The sequence below is a fragment of the Ctenocephalides felis genome, unplaced genomic scaffold, assembly GCF_003426905.1.
Source record: "Ctenocephalides felis isolate EL2017-DRISC unplaced genomic scaffold, ASM342690v1 CF-g0.4_SCAFFOLD_00717, whole genome shotgun sequence".
Taxonomy (NCBI): domain Eukaryota; kingdom Metazoa; phylum Arthropoda; class Insecta; order Siphonaptera; family Pulicidae; genus Ctenocephalides; species Ctenocephalides felis.
The window spans coordinates 84,442-107,925 of record NW_020536871.1 but is presented as its reverse complement, the minus strand read 5'-3'; the positions used below and the strand labels follow the sequence as shown (position 1 = coordinate 107,925).

General features: G+C 30.3%; 1 pseudogene; it reads left to right on the top strand.

Annotated features, from left to right (window-relative positions):
* Positions 1-62: 62 nt before the first annotated feature.
* LOC113367606 lies at positions 63-23,481 on the top strand (annotated as a pseudogene).
* Positions 23,482-23,484: the final 3 nt, after the last annotated feature.

The window sequence follows — 23,484 nt, the reverse complement described above, 5'->3', positions numbered from 1 at the left end:
TTTTACCCATAATTATCAATTTCTACTAGTAGGATGTTGATAATATCCTTTCTATTACCAGGATGTCTTTGGAGGTATTTTCCAAGTGTCACTTAGCGGCTGCTCAAAATATAGATCCTGATGTAATGCAGGAGAATATTTATCAATGTGCCCCATGAAGCAAGCCATCTCATTGGTGAAGGTAGAGGTTTAAGAGTTGGAATAGAATTTTCTTAGAGCAACCTCAAGGTGGCTTGCTTTTGTTGTGTGCCTGAAACGGAAAGGCACCATGGAAGAGGTTTGTGAAAGAAAATCACAATATAACTGGCAGTATTTTTAATGATTGTTTTTTTTTGGAGGGCAGCTCATATGTACACCTATGCACATGAAAACTCATCAAGACTCTGGTTTCCTTGCGTGGATTCTTATGCAGAGCCTTGTACTTGGAGTATTGAGTTTACTGTTGCCGCAGCAATGACAGCTGTCTCTTGTGGTGATCTTGTAGAAATTACTATGACGCCTGATATGAGGAGGAAGACTTACCATTATGTTTTAAATACACCTGCTTGTGCTCCTAATATTGCTTTAGCTGTTGGGTATGGACTAGATATATCAATATTGTATTATTTATCAATAATATCAATAATGTGTTTCGACTGGCGCCAGAAACAACGGAAGAGCAATTGGAAAATTACCTGCGGGACAAAAATTTCGAAAACGTAACGTGCAAAAAAATTGCATCCAAACATCCAAACGTATATTCATCATTCAAGGTATCAGTTTTTGGAATCAGAATTAGAAAAAATTAAATCGCCGGAAATATGGCCTCAAGGAGTATGCGTGGATCGTTTTTTATTCAGGCTCCAAAAGCAACCAAGCAACGACAAGTAATATATTAAATATACTCTGTCTGAACATTCAATGCTTATCAAATAAATCAGCTGCTTTGTCAAATGTAGTCAACGTAAATAATATTGACCTACTTTGTCTGACAGAACACTGGTTAAATGACAAACAAATCAATTTATTTAATATTCGTGACTTTCGGCTGATCAGCAGTTTTTGCCGTAGTGAACACATACATGGCGGAGTTGCAATATTTTGCCGAAATCACCTTGACTGCGCCCGAATTAAATGACATTGCAGTGCAATCTGCTGAGCTTGCATGCGAAGTAGCGGCGTGTTATTTAAAACAAATAAAAACAATTATTATTGTTATTTACAGGTCGCCAAATTCGACGTTAATATGTTTTTATTAAAACTTGAAGAGATACTGACGCGCATATTTAACACATTCGAATCGAAAACTAAAGTCATCATATGCGGTGATTTCAATGTGGATTTCTTAGTAGATTCGAATGATAAAATTGCGCTAATTAACTCTGCTTCCACTTTTGGACTGGAACATAGGTTAATGAAACCAACACACATCAACGTGAACTCTAAAACTTGCATCGATAATGCATTCACAAACTTACAATCAGACCAATTCATAATTGATACTTATCATGTTCGATCTCCGACCATGAAGCATTGATTATGAATCTCAAAACTTCTTCTACCAACGCGAACATCCGCATAATAAGAAAAATAAATGAAAAAAACATGGAACACTTCAAAAAACAACTATCTCTAGTTAATTGGAATTGCCTGGACCAGACTGAAGATAGCAACAAACAATTCAATATTTTTCTGAATATTTTTAAACAAATCGCAAACAACGCGTTCCCTTACAAACGCATATTGATAAACAAAAACAAAATTTCGGCGCAGTCAGAAAATCTACGAAATCTCAAAGAACTTGTGGATTTTCTATATGATGCTTTTAAACAGTCACAGCGAATTGATCTGAAACAATACTTTGAACATTATAAAAGATTATATAACCATAAGATGGAAATGGAACGTCAACAAAGTAATGTAATGAATATAGTTAAATCAGATAATAAACAACAAACTATATGGAATATAATAAAACAAGAAACAGTCAAAAATATTCAAATAATATCGGAATTGGTACGCCATCAGCAAACGAATTTAATCATTTTTCAGGAATGTAGCTGTCAATCTAACCAAGGACTTGCTCGACGCAAAGACTAGACCCGAAGCTTATTTAGCTAAGATATATGTCAGTGGCGAAGTATGTTCCTGAGACCAACATCTCCAGAAGAAATTGTTACAGCGATTAAAAAGATGAAAAACAAGACATCACTTGACGCTTTTGGACTAAACGCTAAAATGATCAAACCAGTAGCCGAGTATATAGCTTCACCGCTCTGTGCAATCGTGAACAATGTATTCGCTACAGGACAGTTTCCAGATAAAATGAAACTGGCGAGAATCATTCCAGTGTATAAATCCGGAGACCGCAAAGATGCATCCAATTATCGGCCAATCGCCATACTGCCTGTATTTTCTAAACTGATTGAAATGTTGTTGGCCTCAAGAATACTAAATTTCTTTGAAGCCAATAACTATTCAAACAACAGTCAATTGGGTTTAGAAAGGGGTTGAATACGATCGACGCCATAGTAAATTTTCTAAATTTCATACAAGATTCTTTAGAGAATCATGAACATTGCGGTGCGCTGTTCTGTGACCTTAGTAAGGCATTCGATTGCGTACCACACAAAATACTTCTAAAAAAACTTGAATATTATGGACTGAGAGGTGTTCCGTTAACGCTGATGCAATCCTACTTCACGAATCGTCAACAATTCGTCGACTGGCAATATAAGCTCAGTAATGCAGAAGTAGTATCAGATATTGGAATTGTCCAAGGCAGTATTTTAGGTCCGCTACTATTCCTAATATTTGTGAATGACCTGCCCTCCAACTTGAATTGCCATTCGACTCAGTTCGCAGACGATACGGCACTGGCAGTTGCAAGCAAAGACATAAAAGTTATGAATGAAAAGAGGCAAAATGCTTATAAACAAGCTGAAGAGTGGTTCCTCGCCAATAAAATTGTTCTGAATAGAAACAAAACTGTTTCTATTAATTTTACAGCTAGTAGAAGACATGTTGAACTTCAAGGCGGTGAAGTCAAATACTTGGGACTAACAATGGATAGTTTGCTGACCTGGGCCAAACATATAGAGTTGCTATGCGCAAGGCTCTCGAAAGCCATTTATGCCATTAGAAGAATTAGATCCATAATAAACCAGGAATGTGCCAGGGAAACCTACTTTGCTATGTTCCATTCTGTACTTTCATACGGAATATTAGCTTGGGGACATAGTGCACACACTTCTAAAGTTATGGATCTAAAAGAAGGCGGTTAGAGCAATAGAAGGAGTCTCACCTCGGGAGCCTTGCAGGCCGCTATTCATAAAAACAAAAATTTTGACTGTCACAAACATTTATATTTGGCAACAAGCTATTGCGGTGCATGCGGATAAAACTAATCATTTATTGAGAAGTGATGTCCACGACCACAATACGCGGAATAAAATGCAGTGATATGTCCAAAAATCAAACTTAAATCATCGCTAAGAACGACATTGGGAGCCAAGATCTATAATAAGCTACCTGATGGATGGAGATGCAAAACAAGATTCACCTTTAAAAATATTGTTAAAAATTACTTACTAAATAATCCCTATTATTTTATAAATGAATTTTTAGAATAATTATGTATTGTAAATGACTTAAATGTAACTATTGAATTTTAATAAAGTTATTCTATTCTATTCTATTCTATTCTAATAACTTTGTGCTTTTTTTTTCATTCTAGACCTTTTGAAACTTATGTGGACCCCCATATGCACGAAGTGACCCACTTTTGTCTACCACAACTAATGCCATTATTGAAGAACTCTGTTCGATATATGCATGAAGCTTTTGAGTTTTATGAGGAAACTTTAGCTACAAGATATCCATATCCTTGTTATAAGCAAGTTTTTGTTGATGAGGTGAATAAAGTTTCTTTAGAATTTAATTTAATTTATAGATTGTAAAATAAATCCCCTTTTATTCTTTTTAGACTGTTCAAGATGTAGCTGCCTACACTACCATGAGCATTCTGAGTACTCATTTGCTTCATTCCATAGCTATAATTGATCAAACTTATATAACCAGGAAAGCAATGTCTCGAGCAATAGCTGAACAATTCTTTGGCTGCTTCATTACAATGCAGAGCTGGTCTGACACCTGGCTCAATAAAGGAATTGCTGAATATCTATGTGGGTTGTACTCGAAGAAATGTTTTGGAAATAATGATTACAGAGAGTGGGTTAGACAGGAATTGTTGGATGTAAGTAACAGATTATGTTGTCATATTACTTTGATGTATTATTTTACATTGTTCTGGCTTTTAGGTTGTGGCTTATGAAGAACAGTATGGTGGTATAGTTTTGGATCCCAGCCAAGCGCCTGCACCTCTTCCTGTTGCCGCTGCCTCTGGCACATCTCCTGTAACAGGTGCTGGAGGGCCCCAAGGACGAGGAGACAATCACCATGCTACAGTGGCTCAAAATAATGGACAGAATGTACACCATTTCCCTACCAGAAGTCTGCATACTATGTCACCAAAGTATATACAGGTATATGATCACACGCATTTTATTAATGTTGGATGCATTTTATTAATGCATTTTTTAGGCAATGAGAAAAAAGGCTCATTTAGTCATTAGAATGTTGGAACATCGGATTGGTCAAGAATTACTGCTGCAAGTGTTTAACAAACAATTAGCTTTGGCTACGAATGCTTCTACACAGAAAATTGGTAAAATACATTTAATTAACTTATTACATATTATGATTTTTGTTTATATTCTTATATTTAAGGCAGTGGATTATGGCATCATATGCTAATTTCTACAAATGTCTTCACAAAAGCTATATTTACTGTTACCGGCAAAGATATGGCTGTTTTTGTTGATCAGTGGGTGAGGACTGGTGGACATGCCAGATTTTCGCCGACATCAGTTTTTAATAGGAAAAGGTAATAATCAGAAATCTTGCCATCTGTTTTCTGCATTAATTAAAAAGTAAATGAATTTTCTCAATTTAATTCCTTTTTAGAAATACTGTAGAGTTGGAAATTGGACAGGATGCAGTTAGTCAAAGAGGTATTAGAAAATATGTTGGTCCATTGCTAGTTACTTTGCAAGAACTTGATGGAACTTTTAAACATACTTTACAAATTGAAAATACAGTTGTTAAAGCTGACATTACTTGTCATTCCAAGAGTCGTAGAAATAAAATGAAAAAGATTCCTTTGTGTACAGGAGAAGAAGTTGATATGGATTTGAGCGCTATGGAGTAAGTAAAGTAAAGTTATATTTTTGGCTTTTATATCCATATTGATATATTTTTTCTTTTACAGTGATTCTCCAGTTCTCTGGATTCGCCTGGATCCTGAGATGACTCTTCTTACTTAGATCAACTCAAATCGACCAGCCAGATTACCAATGGCAGTGTCAGTTGAGACATGAGCGCGATGTTATTGCTCAGATGGAAGCGATTGATGCATTGGAACGCTACCCAACTCCTGCCTCGCGAATGGCTTTGACTGTCACTATTGAGAATGAACAAGCATTTTATAAAGTTCGATGCAAAGCTGCTGACAAAGGTGAGAACAAATATATTAGTGCGAGATGGAATTAAATGTATTACATGGTTTTAGGTGGCCAATGCAATGGTTTTCACTTGGGCAGGGCCTCCAGCCATGTTGGCTATTTTCAGAAAAATGTTTGGGTCTTTTTCAGCTGCTCATATCATTCGGCAGAATAATTTTACTGATTTTCAACACTATTTCCTCAAAAAACTATACCTGTTGCAATGGCAGGTGAATGACATTCAAAATTGTTTTCAAACAATATTTGTGATTGTCATAAATGTATATAGGGTGTCCCAGAACTCAACATCAAGCCGTAATGGGGTGATAGTATTGACTAACTGTCCTGGAAAAGATTAAACAAAAAAATATCTCAAGTTATTTGAAAATTATGAGCTTTTAAGTACAAATTAGAGCTTTGGTAAAATTGTGACCATTTTTCGTATATCGTATTACTTTTCTTCATTTATACTTTTAATTTATTCATGACAAGTTAGGTCAATACTATCACCCTGTTTGGGGTTGATGTTGGGTTTTGGGGCACCCGTATAAGTAACACTGTCAATTTTTATTTCCACAAGTCTCAGAAATGCTCATGGCATTTGTGCTCATGGTGTAATAAGATTTTTAATAGAACTATTCAAATACAATGATAATTTAAAAAATCATTACTCAGATTGTTACTATAGAACAACAGGGGAACAGTTTGGGAAACAGTTACACCAGTTGTTTCTATGGTGCACCAGGTTAGAATAATTGATATATATATATATATATATATATATATATATATATATATATATATATACTTAATATTCATTTATTTATCATTATAATATACGTTTTCACTATCTGCCACAATCTGACACAAAACTGGTTTTGGAAGAAATCACAAGAATGGTAAATTTAGAAAAGGTTCTGCCTTATTATAAAAACACAGTATCCGTGTCTGGCTTGAAAGTTATCAGAAAATTACAAAAATATGGGCATTTGCCAAGCAGGCCTACATTATTTAAGGCATATGCAGAATATGGACAGTATATAGGTAGTTTCAAATTGTCAATGATTGATTTATTATAAAACACATTTTTACATTTTGTCTTTCCTCAGATGTTCGATTGGCAGCTCTAGAATTCCTGGTGGATTTTGTTCGAGTTGATGGCAGGCGAGATGACTTGAACAAACTTTCAGATGTAGTAGAGACAGATAGAGACCCAGGGGTCAGACATGCTCTCGTTAGAATGCTAATTGATAAACCGCCTTTTGTAACAGGCATAGGTGGGATACGAAGGATTTGTTAGAAAGAATTTGGAATAATATCAAGTAAGATTAGATTTGTATATAATACATAACTCTGCAACGGTTAATGTTTATTTATATTTTTAGTGGCATGTTGTCTCATGATACAAGATTACGTTGTGATCTGGTAGATTTATATTTTGCATTGTATGGATCTAGAAGACCTCAATGTCTTCAAAGCAATGAAATGTCTAACTTGGTTAAACCTCAACGAGTATCAAATTCTAGGCCTAGAAGTCCACATTTTGGAGGAGAGGTAAAATAAAATAAGCATTATCTCTTAAAGCAAATTGCTGGAACTTCATATATAGTAATTTAAAAGTTTTAAAAGCTTTAAAGTTTTAAAAGCTTTATGAAAACTAGACTTTCCAACTTTAGAATATTTTGATTTTTTTATTATTTATTTTTAAAATATAAAAAACTTAGAAAACTGCATTGTCTACAACATCCCCTTACACATTTATACTGTTCAACACACAGAAATCTAAATATACTTACTTAATATAAAATTTTGTACCTGCCACATTTTACTTCAGTACTTCTAATATTATTCTTAGTATTCAAAACCAAATATCTCTTAAACCGGTTAGTTTAACAAAAATTTGCAAAATACAAAAAATATGCATAATTCAATTGCCTACAACATCTCCTTACACATTTAAACCTTATAACACAAACAAATCAAAATAAACATACTTATATAAAATTTTGTATCTAACATATTTTACTTCAGTACTTCTAATATTATTTTTAATATTCAGAACCAAATATCTCTTAAACAAATTACGCTAACTAAAATTTGCTACATATAAAAATCTTAGAAAATTGTATTGCCAACAAGTTCTTCTTACACATTCATACCTAAAAACAAAATTTACAAGTTCAAAACGATTTTTGACCAAAACATCATCTTTTTACAATTTTACACAAACTTCAGCACGTTTTGACTTAACAAAACATTAATATCTTCAAAAACTACTAAAAACAATCAATAATTACTTACTACATAAGTTATTCTTAATTCAACCAACGATTTTAACAATGTCCACTTTATATAATTGTATATATATCACGAAATTAATATATAAATTAAATTACATACAATTATAATAAAAATATTGTTTTTTATAAAAATAAAAAATAAATTTTGAAAAATATGTATGTATACTTCTTCCTTATTCATATATACATAAATAAAAAAAACTGCATCCAAAAATATCAAATTTCAACGATTTTACAGATGTCCCACTTAAAACCGGTACGCCAAATTTGCACTCAACCTGGATCTAGGCCTCGTTTTAGGTTAAGTGCAAATTGGGCGTACCGGTTTTAAATGGGACAGCTGTAAAATCGTTGAAAATTGATATTTTTGGATGCAGTTTTTTTTAATAATGTATGTATATATGTATAAGGAACAATTGTACATAAATATTTTTTTAGAATTTGTGCGATATTTTGATAAAAAAACTACATTTTTTATTATAATTGCATGTAATTTAGTTTATGTATATAAATTTGGAGTTACATATTGAATTATTCGAATGTATTTTTGTTATTTTTTATATTACTAACGTTTCGAGGATATCAAATGTTGCCTTCATTAGAAACTATTATACAAATGTATCTATATTATTATACAATTTATGTATCTACACAGGGTAATGTTTAGGGCAAAATGCACTTTCCTTGTTTACCCCAAACTTAATATACACTAATTAACGTTTTAGTACTTCCCTAAAATTCAGGAGTTTAGTTCAGGAGATGACCATGTGCATTTGCCAAACTACGATTGCATTTGTTTATAAATAAATGATTATTAATCATTTTAATAACAAAGATAAGGAAAGAAAAAATAAATAGTGCGCAAATGTGAAGCAGGGATAAATTTGGTATTATTTATTAAACTTGTCTAATATATGTAGATTAAGTTTGTTTTATAATAAATTTATTTATATTTAGTATTATTAATTTTATCAACAAATTGTAAAGAAAGTATAAACAAATAAATTATTTATATACTTTTTATATATAAAATGATTCATTAACAAATCATATAGTGTTGTACTTAGTTTTTGGTCTGAAAATCTCGTTAAAAATACATTTGGAAAAATGTGTATTGAGACAAAATTATTCAAAATTTCATAAGCTACAAGTTCTGTTCTAACGAAATTTTGTTCTAACTTTAACCGTTGTCCAGATATTTTCAAAAATCTACAAAATTGTCTCGTGACAAAACGTTATGAATGAGAAAATTGCTAAATACAAAATTCCAAAGGCGAATTTAATTTCATAAAATTAAAAAAAAAAACAAACAAGCCAATAGTAATTTTTTCAAGCTAATTATGAAGAAAATTGAACAAACTTTTATAAAAGTCTCAAATGCGAAAAAAAATATAGCATGGTAAAAGATGATTGTAACATATAATCGAGTAATCAATTTCTTACTAAAAGTCCGCAATTGTGATTTGAAAAAAATATTTATGAACAAAATGTTTTTTATTGTATTTTTAAATTGTATCTTTTTACCACGTAACATATATTTGTTATCTGTGATACTATTAACAGATCGTCCTATGCTCAACTCAATATATCGAGCAATAAAATGAATTTAAAATGGACTTTGCTGAGATAAATATATAATGAGTTTAGTTTCAAAACTTAAGTAATAAATAGCGGCATTATAATTATTTTTAATACATCATCAAATTGATCATATGTTATTTTCGAAAATACGCTTTGCTAACTTTTTTTAAGTAAAAATTTGATTTTTACTATAATTATAGTAATCGCGAAAAAATCGAAAATGAACATTTTTATATATAGTATAATAATTTTTGCGAAGGCACGTCTAGCGGTTTCAGAGATGAGTGAAAAAAGTGAAAAAGTGCCATCTGGCGGTCAAAAATGATCATTAGACAAATGCATATCAAATTATCAGATATGTTATAGAAATTTTAATCCGTTAGACTGCGATGCGATGCGATGCTTACGATATTTTTTCTCTAAAACAGCCACGCAGCACAATTGCTTTCAAAAAAGTTCAAAATTTTCAGAAAAATTGAAAGTAGGGTAGGGCGGGGCTAGTTGAGCAACTTTTTACTTAAACGGATGTAGCTCCTCAATGAAAAGTCTCAATAAATTGCTATACGGCTTAATGGATTTGTTGTTTATCGCTTAACAAAAGTGTTAAACCTATTTCTTGGCAATAAGTAAAATTTAAAAGTTACAGCTGTTTAAATGCAAAAAGTCAAGTACGCTCAATGTACTCCATGGGCAAGTTGAGCACTAAGAGATTATAATGAAATCATAGGTTCAATGTCGATTAGTGATGAAATAAAATTAGTTTTTAATAACCAGTTCTATGTTAATAGTCTTTATTGATAGAGAAAACAAAACTTATAGTAATTTTCTTTGAATAATTAATCAAAAGTAGAATCAACAAAACAATATCGTATCTTAGGGAATATTTTATCATTATATTCAGTATTTTTGTTTAAAATCATTATTTATTTATATTATTACTCATAGACTTAGCTTAAATCTTAAAAATAATAATTAATTTCTGGAAGTTAATGGTAATTGTCTTAGTGACAGAACAAATTTATCAACTATGCTCAACTAACCCCAACTCGGATTTTCAAAATAAAAGTGAGTTTATAAAAAAAACGTGAGAATTATACCCAGAATCTCTGTGGATATTAAATGTACTATAATTATATGGAAGAATAACATTTACCTCATTGAAAATAAATAACATTTGACTAAACCAGACAAAAACTCGTGATGAATTACTTTTTTACTTTTTGGTCTCAAAATAAACAAAACGCCCGTGAGCCTCACTCATTTGTCCAGCGGCCACTAGCGATCGCGGGATGTTTATTTCTTCCAAACCTCTATCTTTCCGCCATTTAATGCCTAAACGGAATAGTTTTCGAGATATTTCGATTGCTCAACTTGCTCCTATGCTCAACTAGCCCCGCCCTACCCTACATATAAAAAATTTCGTAATATAAAAAAAATCTAGTTTTTCAGAAAAGTCAAATTTTTTCAGAAATTTCAAAATTCTCAAATCTTTTTTTTAGTGTTTTCAAAAAAATTTAAAGGTTTTTTAAAAAAATTAATTTACGGTACGGGAAGTTTCAGCAATTTGCCTTAAGGCACGGTGCCATGCAACCAGTTACAACATTAATCCACGTGGAACAACTGACGGTAGAACTGCTATAATAATCAGAAACATCATGAAGCACTACCAAACCTATAACATTTGTCAGTAAACATTTCATATAAGCAAGTTTCTTCAATAACCAACCCAGAAATAAACTATATCTATATTTACTGTCCACCAAAGCACAAAATTATCTGTGTAATTTAAATGTCTAAAAGTTTAGTTCAAATCACTTGAGTCCAAATTCGTTGCTGAGAGAACTAAAATTCAAAGAAAATTTTGTTTATCGAATCCAAATAAGTGGTATCTATATCACACTTCGTTAAATGGCCATTTAAACCTCTACATTTGGTATTTATAAATTCTAAGGGCAAAAATCTTACCAAAAATAAGCTTTTCAACAGCCAGCGTATAGTGTAACGATAACTCGGATGCCTACATGCTACACCTTATATAAATATGTAATATTTTTCTTTACTTTTTGAATCATTTCTAAATATTGCCAACTATATTAAACGATTTGTTGTAAATCTATATATTATATTATCGTTTAAAGTAAATAAATAGATTTTAACATGGTGTATTGTAATCCACTGCCGTGGACCCCCATTTTTATTTCGTGGACCCCCAAATTTTGTTTTTGCCGCCGTGGACCCCTTAAAAGTTGCCATGGACCCCTGGTGGTCCATATGGACCACTTTGGAAATCACTGATATAAATGATGTAATCGGCAAATTTATTCAGAATTGAATAATTTACAATGTTGTTTTGCAACTCAACTGGCTATACTTTAATATAATGCGAAAAAAATGAAAATTAGTGTGAAGTTCTAGTTAAATAAGTGACTAGTTAAAAGGTAAGGAACTCTGTTGATTTTTAAGTTTTTTTAGTATAATATTCGTAATGTGGTCGTCGAGACCTTTTATTTGATACCCCACATGCAATTTTACTTTTTGGAACATTTTGACCCACTGTGCTGTATATAGTACGAAAAAACTTCGAATCGACTTCGACTTCGACTCGACTCGTTTGCGCACATATTTATTGAAACTCTTGTAACTTTTAAACCCTCCAATTTATGTGAATGATGTATTCGGCGAATTTGTACACAATTAAATTATCTAAAATATTGTCTGATATTGTAATGTTCTACAGTAACTCGACATACTCTAAAATAGCGCTCAAAATGAACAATCATTAGATTATTGTTAAATGTATAGAGTACGGAACCCTATTGTTTTTTAAGGTCTATAACTATGATATTCGTGATGTGCTCGTCGAGACCTTTCATTTGATACCCTACAAGCATTTTAACCATATAAAACTTTTTGACCCACTGTACTGTATATAGTACGACGCGATTCGAATCGACATCGACTCGACTCGTTGTTGCATTTATTTATTAAATCTCTTGTAACTTCTGAACAAATTGATTAATTTGAATGATGTATTTGAAACATTTATTCAAAATTGAATGATTTACGATACCTTCTTACAATATAAGACCCTACATCAACTCGGTATACTTTAAAATGCAATTGAAAACGTGTAAATGACTTTTAAAACAATAAAGTGCAGGCTGTATAAGATGTTTTATAGTACACAACTAATTTAACTGTATATTTAAGTAACGGAAGTTTTTTAGACTTGCATACTATATTAGAGAAAAACGCAGATAATTTCATTATCTTTTAACTTGCTAAAGATAGTTTTAAGATAAATTAGATAATTTAGGAGTTAACTGTAAAACTATAGAAAAATGTACCACAGATTTTTTGTAGTTGTTATAAGAATAAATAAAGTATACATGTACTTTGCGCTTACATTACGTGTAACTTTTGAATTATTAGTACGATTTATTTACTATATTTGGCAAATTTGTTCAAAATTAAATTATAAAAAACACGTTTTAACAATACAAGACCCTACAGCAAATCGGTATACTTTAAAATTCAATTTAACGCTTTGCAGCAATCTATTTAAAGTACTTTTATTTATTACATTTTTTAACGTCATAAATATTTGCAGGGTTTTATATATATACTAGATGACCCGACAGACGTTGTCCTGTACCCACCTCTACGTTTTTTAATATCCTATACTAATACTTATACCGTTCAGTTGAAAATAATCATTATTGTTTTTTGAGTTACTATTTACACCAATATATGAGTGATGTTAAATGTAGTACTGTTTCAAATAAAATGATTATTCTCAATTCCCACAGTTAACACTTTAATTATCCCTTTAACAAATATTAAAATATGTTCAATAAAATTATATATTAAAAATTATACACTGCGATTTATAGAGCAAATTTATTTATAATAGCTCAATTTATTTTATTGAATTTAAGAGTTATACAATATTTTTAGACATACCTGTAGATGTGGATGTTTAAATGAATGATTTTTTGTTTATTCACGGCTAAAACATTGATTTTCTAAATTTATCACCATGTATTTATTGTCATAGCATAGATACACGTGTTGAAAATTGAAATCTTTTGAAAAGTATAACAAATTCAGAAAAAATTAATATATAGCATGCGGTCAAGGTACAATATCATCTTGAATTTTTCTACCCAAAATAATTGCTTCAATAATGTTGCCTACAATTTTCATAATTTCGTACCATATTTTAACTGGCTTTTAGTATTTTAATATCTAAATTGCATTTTTCACACTAATAATTCAATATACATTATTACTTAAGCTCATATTTGAAGTGAATTAATTTGTCAAATTTTGTTCACATGTGCTCTATTCAACCTACTATCAACAAAATTATTGCAGTAAATGGAGAGGAAAAAAGCGTATGCCCAGCTAATCTTAATCTAAAGTTGAGAAGTGAAAACAATTTGCATTTCGTCACTACCCCCGCATTAATTGGATTATAACTCTTTTAATTTTGATTTTATCATAAGTTGTAATATACTATTTTAAAGGTGATTAAATGAGCTACAACTTTCTCTATTATAAGTTTTGCCGTAACTTCTCTTATTTTGAAACGGCGGAGGATTAAAGGGCTCGAAAGACACTCTGGTTGGACCACCGCGCACTCTTTAAACAATTAGAACTCTATCAATATTTGTATAACAAAAAAATAATAAAAAGCAATAATCAGTCTGAAAAATACCTTGAATTTTCATATATATACTTTAATACGTATTCTTTCAGAGATATTATAATGAGAAATTGTTTTTTTTTAAATGGATTTTTTTTATGAAATCATGAGTTTTTTGAAAATCGTTTGTACTAATGTTATGGTATTTTTTAGAATCCATCAAAATCTCTCAAACCAAGCTAATTCTAGATGGAAAACGATTATTTTTAATTTTGGTGGAAATGGCACTCAAAAAGTATTTGATTTAAATGAAAAAAAAACATTGTGTGCGTCTTTTAATTGCATGATAGCTCACTCATTTTACACGCAGAAGTACTTCTTTTAAAGCTTATTTGGAGAACTATAAAAACCCATTTTCATAATTAACTTAATATTGTTCCTAGAACACTGTAAAATAGCGATTTATTAGGATTTTTATTGATATAATTTTGTTCATTACATAATTTTCGTTAAAATGTATATTTTTGAAGATATTAGCAAAAAACGACGAAAAACGCAAAAAAGAAACAAATTTTCAGTAGCCAGTAACTTGAAAAGTATGTACTTTTTTGAAAAACATTATTAAACATTTTTCTTTTATAATTAGTTCTTTTATCCACTGAAACCACTGAAAAGAAATGGCATCCCCCCGGGTAGTGCAAAGGAGTCTAAATTGTTTTCACTTTCGAACTTGAGAGTGAGATGAGCCTAATTCCAAAATTCCAGACGAATTGGAAAACAGTAAAAAAAAGTTCAGACCCAAAGCGCTCCATTGAGTAAATATTCCGTACAAAATGCCAACCAAATAAATTTTTGACACAATGAAACTTCTAAATAATTTTTTGAATAAGTAATTTTTTTTGTATTGTGACTTAGTATAGTAAGGCAAAACGACTGCAAATTGAATACTTTTGAGCGCAATCACTTATGCACTAAGTCTCCTTTGCACGAATTCGTACGGCGAATCTGTTAGCAAAGTGCGCAAACAAAATTATTGCAAGCAAAAGCAAAGCACGCGCAGTTGAGAACACGATTCGCCGTGCGCGTCAGACTGTCAGACGCATGTTATTTTATTTGCATTTTATGTTATTGAAGTAAAACTTCTTTAGGCGCGATATGGGTGTAAAAATTTCTTTAGGCTACACGGGTGTAAATCCGTACAAATGCAACGAAAACGCCAACGTGAAGTTGAACACTACGACGCCGTAAGCGCTGATGTCGCGTAAGTCGAGCGCTAAACCCTATATGAACTTGCATTAATTGAATCATGTTTTTTATGTTATGTCCTCATGGAATAAGACTTTTCTTAGAGAATAAATGTGTCATGGAATATAATAAATTTATATTGAATCTCGTTGAAGACAAAATAATATCTACTGCCACGGATATTTATGTAGGTTGCCATGCGACAGATCAACAATCATACATTCGTCAGCAGTTTCACAAAAATCGGTTATTGATACCGGGGGTTTGCCGTATGAAATAATTTTAGTTCTGAATAAATTTTGCATAATAACAACTAATATTGATGTGAGTGATGGCTTAGCTAATGGTTGTGTAGGAAAATTAGTGTACATAGAACGTGGCGATAATGATGAACTTCTACGTTTATGGTTTGAATTTCCTGGTAAGATAGGTAACAAAATTAGGAAAAAAGCTGCACATCATATTCAAACTCTTAATATCAGTAGGACAGCTGTGCCGATTCTCAGGAAATCATATTTGTCAAAAGAAATCATTTTCCTTTAGTGTCTGCTTGTGCACTCACAATACACAAATCACAAGGTGGTACTTTTGATAAAATTGTATATGAATACAATAAAACACATAATCAGCAGCTTCTATATGTTGCATTATCACGAGTTACCAGCATTAATGGATTGTTCATCATTTCTAAAACAACGACAAAAAAATTTATAATGGTAGAAAACGGCCAGCAGGATTAATGGACTTAAAAACTGAATTCCAAAGACTTTCAACTTGTAGATTAATAACACAAGAAGAAAAATTGAGTGAGATAATAAGTTTGAACGACATTTCATTGTTTTCGTTTAACTGCCAAAGTTTACGAGCTCATTTGCCTGATCTGCAAGATAAAGTGCTACAACGTTGTACGTTTTTGTTATTTTCGGAAACTTGGATTAATAATGAAGAACGAATTAATATTCAGAACTATTACTGTGTTACTCAATACAAACGATCAAACTCAAGAGCAGGTGGTGTAGCTGTCTATCATTCATGTTCAGATACTCTTCATAATGCGACTCCTATGCAGTTTCTTGCGCCAACAATATTACTGGACATTCCTAATGAAATTACACAAGTAGGTGATATTACACACACAGAATCAAACATTGATTATAGTCGTCCTTTAAATTTCTCCCAATAAAAATATATCAAATATTATTGAATTTCTTCATCAGCAGTTACTTCATTTTTCTAATGAGGGTGCAAAACTTTTAAACACTAATCACAACGAGATACCATTAATTCTTGCTGGAGATTTCAATGTCAATTTTCGTTCAGAAGAATCTCAACCATTAATTGATTTTTTAAATAATAAATTTAATTTAACAATGAATAATTCTCCATTTGATTCAACCACAAGGTATGGCTCGACTATTGATGCAGTTTTCTCCAGAAATGTACATAGTTTACAAAGCAAAATTTATGTCTCTCATTTCAGTTATCACAAACCTATTATATCATATATGAAATATGATAGCAATTAATCTATCGCTGTTGTTTTAAACTGTGTTATTGATGTTATATGTGATTATTAATAAATGATTTTTAAAATTCAAATATGTTTTTTTATTTTTATCTTAATTGCCTACTCATACAATATTAAAAGTTTTACTTCAATCGCGTGTGATCCTTACGCGCACTCTTTTTTTTTTTTTTATTTTGTATTATTTTTGGATTCTTGTTCGAAACTCTACAAAATATATATATATATATATATATATACATGCACATGTATATGCACACCTACATACTCATAAATACATATGCACATATCTATATATTAATGTATCCACAATTATATACATGAACATATATGCAAGTGCATGTATATAGTGTACACACAAAAACATACATATAAGCACATATATGGATGTACATATTATTGTGTAACAATGCATTTCGTGCGGGTTTAATAAATAATCAAAGTACAAGGCCAGCGCACGAATGCGGAAGTACACATATGTCACGTCCTATACTAAATAAATAGAGTAGTTATCGTCCAGCAAAGGCAGTGATGTCTTAGTCAAAAGTCTAGCCTAGTGATGTCTTAGGAGAAAGTCGAGAGTATGTCTAGCACGAATCTATGCTTGTTTGTGATGTGAAGTTATTAAAGATTAATAAAGTTAAAGTCAAAATTAGATTCAGTGTTTGTATTCTACTTTGCGTAAAGACTCTTTCAGCCTATACCAATATAAAGTGCTCACGGTTCTGAGGAGACTCTTACCAGTGTTGTTATTTTCTATTATAAACTATAAGCTCTGCCCACGACACCAAGAAAAGGTTGGAAGGATCTAGCACCCCTTTGGAGAGTGAATCAATCTACATTTGGAACCCAACCCAATCCAATCAGCACCCCAACAACATCTCATAACATTTCAATATATTATAACATATATACATGTATATATATACATATTCAAAAATTATTAGGATTAATTATTTTTAATCAGGTTTAAAAAATTTAAATATGAGTCATGAATAATATAGTGATCTGATCTTTTATTAACACTATTTGACGAATTCAAAAAGATTAAACTGCTTTCAGAAAAAAGTCTTTTAAAAGTACAATCCTCTCTATATAAAATATTGGGTTCAAAGGTGAAATTATGTGAGTTTTCGATGGAATGCTGAACAAGAGTACTTTGGAAATTTCGGCTTTTATGATGAGTGACGCTTAATTCGTGTTGTCTCATTCTCTTATGAATGTATTGCGATGTTTGGCCAATTTTTGCAAGGGATGGAATAAACTATGTTAGTATTGAATTTAGGAGGGGTGGTGGATTTAATTTTTGAAAACATTTCTTTAAAAGAATATAGAGCTGTTCCTGAAATGAAAATATTTTCTTCTTTGAGTAATTTGGCAAAATAATCAAATAAGCCTTCAAAGTTTAAGTCTTGTGTAGTCGTAACATCTACAAATATCTTCCAAAAAAATCGAGTGTTTTTAACAACAAAAAATATTAGTGATAAATTATTACAGGTAAATAATTTTTGCTTCTCAATTTTATATAAAACCTTTTTTAGTTAATTTTTATTACTCTTTACCCCGGTACATAATCCATTCCTTTATAAAAAAAAAATTTCTAATTAATCTGTATTGACCATCGTTAATTAATGTTAATCAATATTTGAAAAAACATTGTATTTGACAGAATAAACCTGATGATGGAACTGTTCCGAAGTTCCGAGTTCCGAAACGTCGTATTAAACATCTTCAAAAAACAAATTGTTTTTTATTATTGGATTTACTGTTCGGAAAAGAAACAATCAATATATATATATATATATATATATATATATATATATATATATATATATATATATAACTAGTTAATTTAATATTCCATCTACCTCATGATATATATGTATATATATATATATTATATGAGGTAGATGGAATATTAAATTAACTATAGTTATTATTTTATTTATTTATGGTTATACATTTATTACAGATGAAATAGATACGGAATTTGGAAATAAATACGAGATTAACTCCGATTAGAACTTAAGTGCAATCCAGTTCTTGAAAAATAATAAATTATTATTCAAGTTATTGGGACAAAAGAAGAGATTTTCGACACAAAAATAAAAATGAAATCGACCATAAAGATTACAATGATGAATAAGAAAAATCTTATATAAATTTATGTATTTTCATGTTTTTCTTATTTTTAACTTCCCGTAGGGCAAGTTATAGTAATCGCAAAAAAATCGAAAATGAAAATTTTTGCATTTCTCGACGTTTCAAAGGTTTCTGAATATTTTGGCATACCTTAGAAAAAATGGATGTATGTGTGTGTGTGTGTGTGTGTATGTATGTGCGGACACAAATTTTCGTCGACGATTTCGGGAACACCGATCAACCGATTTCAATAATTCAAAAAACATTCGATTCGTATTGATAAGGAAACGTGCTGATTAGTTTTTGGCGAAGTCAGGTCCAGCCGTTCCGAAGATACGGGGCAAAAAGTGGCGAAAACGGTAACTCAGTTTTTAAGAGAACGGAGCGTCCGATTTTAATAATTCAAAAAACATTTTACTTGTATTGACAAGGTGAAGAACCGATCAAATTTTCATAAAGGCAGGTCTGGCGGTTTCGGAGATCTAATGAAAAAAGTGAAAAAATGAGCCTAGTGAAAACCTAGTCTCGAAACGTTTGTGAAAATTATTATTTAATAAATTAGTGCAAAAAGAGTGTTGTTTGTTCATATTTCCAAATTAATATATATATATATATATATATATATATATATAAACATACAATATATGTAAACTCGTATATATGTAAAGCAAACAAATTATTTATGAAGATGGATAATACATATAAAATACAAGTGGACTTACATTACGTTGGTTAGTTACATATAGAGAAGTGTACACAGCACTAGAGATTTGGCACTAACATTTATACAACTAACTTGTCAGCACTATGCATTTTTTTATATAATTTTTTTTGTATGATGTAAACAGAAAAATGATAGTTTTATTGAACAAAAATGTAAGTAGAATTATGTAATTTCTGCCACGACTTCTGTACTTTGCTAGTACCGAGGCATGTATCTATTTCAACATCAAAATTAACTACTAAACATATATATATATATATAAATACATATATATCTTGATACTTTTCCCATTACCTAACGACTATCTATGTACACGTATATGATTTTAGTACTTCATTTGGGCTTTAATAATATTTATAACTTATATTTATAATTTAACCTACTAATTTAAAAATCTATCATTAGCCTTAATATTCTGTAATACGAGCAAAGATTAATTTAAACACTACATATTATGTTATCGAATAAAAACAAAATAAAATATATTAATTTATAACGATAACATAATTAAGAAATCAAAGGGATAAAAAAACTTGATATTTATTCCCGATAGACTTGTGTAATAAATTTTAGTTTGATACGATTTTAAGGGCAAGTTTAAAATAAAATTTGTAACTTAAATTATAACGTCTTTATGAAGTTTTTGAAGCTTTAATACCACCGGTTACATAAGTTTGTATTTTTTTTGTTTAAAACGCTATTTACAATTTTTATTCATATTTTATTATATACAGTAAACCCTCGCTTTACGCGGCAAGTGCGTACCGTGCAGTATGGGAACCGTGCTATAAGAAACTCGTATTTAACATACAATTCAGGCTAATTCGTAGTGCGTTCTATGGAACCTTACATAGTGCAGTATGGGATCCGTGCTATGAGAGACTCAGAGTTGGTACAAATCGCACCATTTTTATCGCGCTGTATGGAGACCAAGAAATACAACTTGAAGTAGGAGTAATACGGACGAAATGACATGCATGACATTGGCGCGACGCAGTAGTCAGCTCAAACGTGTTTTTAGACAGCTATTATATAATCAGGCATGTCTAAAAGATAAAAGTCGATAACAAAATTTACATCAATACCCTTTTGCACAACGAACTTATGGGCTGTTGACCAAATACCGTGTAACAAGAAGTCCGTGTAGTCGGAGGGATGTCGGATTTTTAGCTCCGTGTAGTATGGGAACCGTGTACCTAGAGTGCCGTGTAAAGCGAGGGCCTACTGTATAGTATATATTAGGGTGGTCCTTAATATGGACATTTTCGAATTTCTTTCGAAAAATTCATACATCTTTTTTTATTTTCCAAAAAATATTTTTGTAATTTTGCATTGAAAAAATTCAAAAAATTGCCCAGGCTAAGCAGAATCTAAGTGCCACTCTGGTACAAATGTTTACCCGAGTGCGTTTAGATTGTTTATGTATTGGAGCACTTTTACAATTTTGTGAGAAAACTATTGAAAAATGTGAAAATGCCGCCAAACTAAGCGCAGTATAAGTGAATTTTTTTAAAATAAAATTGTTTTTTTAAAGAGTTTTTTATTTTATTAATAACAACGATAATCTAACTGAAGCTATTTTACGATTAATAAAAATTTAATTAAAAACGGTCATTTATTAATATTTGTTTTATTTTATTATTTTATTATTTTTTTATTATTAATTTATTATTTAATTTTATCATTTTATTATTTTGTAATTTTACTTCATTTTATTTTAAGGGGAAAATTTTACCCTTGATCCATAATTTTCCTACTCTACTTGTTGTAAAGCAACCCCAACACATGATCAAACCGCCTCCTTATTTTACAGTAGCACAAATATTTTTTGTTCAAAACGGATCTTAGTTTTACGCCATGGTTTTAGCTGAGCAATATTTCCGAATAAATTAAACTTTGTCTCATCTGAAAAAATAACAGTATTCAAAGTCTTAAGTGTTCAATATATCTGCCTTCGCAAAATCTATTCTTTTATTAATATTTCCTGCATTGAGAGGCGATTTTAAGCGCTGATACAATTTTTATAAGCTATTTTAAAGTGGTTACGAATGCTACATGAAACGCCGGTTAGTATTAAAAATTTCACTTCTCTTCTGATTTTATTGTCTGAAATTCTAGGTTGAACTACTATATGATTGATTCGTTTCAAGAGTATACTACTGCACTAAGACGTTTTCTCGAACCTTCTTTTTGACTAATAGAACCAGTAGAAATAAAATTATCGATAGATATTTTACAGTATAAATAGAAATTAATAACAACAAATTACTAAGTTTTCTGTAAGACTTTCTTCTTTACTTAATTTTATAAAGTTTTTTATTTGTTCGTCGTTTTGCTTTTTCATAAATTAATAAAATATTGCTGTAAATACTTTTAGAGGTAAAAATACTAAATATTGAAATATACTATATTTCTAGAAAGTTTCGATTAAAAAATTTATATGAATTTTAAAATCAATAAGAAAATTTACACTCCAGGGAGTAAATTTTCATAGTGAATTTAAATTCAAAATAAAAATATTAAAAATTAAAAGATGAAAATTAATTTTCAAGAATTTTATATTCATTTTAAAATATTAATGACTCTATAACAAGTAGAAAATACAATATAATTACATTATAAACATAAACGGGTACTCTTTTTGATGGACAATAGTTTAATTCTTAAAAAGGCAAGGTGTTATATATGTGAGGAATCTTAAAATCATGTATATTAAAAGAAGCAATGATGGTTTGGTGAAGGTGTATTAATAAAAGATGCTCTTACCTTAAAAAATATTTTGCAATAAAAAAGAATACCTTTTTTGAAAGTTTATATTGGAAATTTGAAATGATCTTCTTAATTTTAATAAAGTTTTAATGTAGGTAACAAAGATTCAGCACATAACTAAGTATGGAAGTTGGTGACAAAACTATCCATAAAATAATAAAAAAATTATTAGATACAATGACATTTTCTGAATGTAGCGATTATAAGTTAAGAGGCCTGTATTCCATTGTTTAAACTGATAGAAGTGTGTTAAATTACAAATGAAAGACACATAGAGGCCGTTTACCAAAAAAAAAAAAAAAACAATTTTTTTTGTATTAGAGATTTTATGATAAGTCTAGTTTTAACATTAAAAATATGTTATATTTTTTATTTTTATGTTTTTTTAAAAATTAAATAAGTTTTTTAAAATATAAGCGAGTTTTTTTAAAATAAAACATAGACTTATCATAAAACTCAATTATATTTTAAAAAACTTATTTAATTTTTAAAAAACTAATCTTTTTTTGATAAAACCACAGATTTATAAGATAAAATTAGAAAAATTTAATATAAAAATTAATTTTAATTATTTCAAACGACTTTATTCACTCATTCTTCTTATTATCTTTAAAAAGTTTATAGAATCCTGAATAAGATATAGAATTATTTTGCGTTAAGTCTGCGTTTTTGTTTCTAATCTCAGTCTTTAATATTGCGAGATTTTCTTTAATTTTATTTAAGTAATTTGAATCCTTAGCCGATAATAGATTGTTCAAAATATGAAAATTAGACAAAGCAAAACAACTCTTTGTGATAGAATTCATTAATGGCCTGCTGACCCTGAACTTACTTCGTAGACTTCTTCAAATAACATCTTTGTTCTTCCAAAAAAACGTTCAACGACGCTCCTTTCTTTAAATTTTAATTTTTCCTCATGAGTTAAAATTCTTTTTTAGGGCGGGGTAATTATTCTGCAGCCATGGCCGCCTCCAATGTATCCTTTGTCAGTTAAAATAGCCCAATAAATC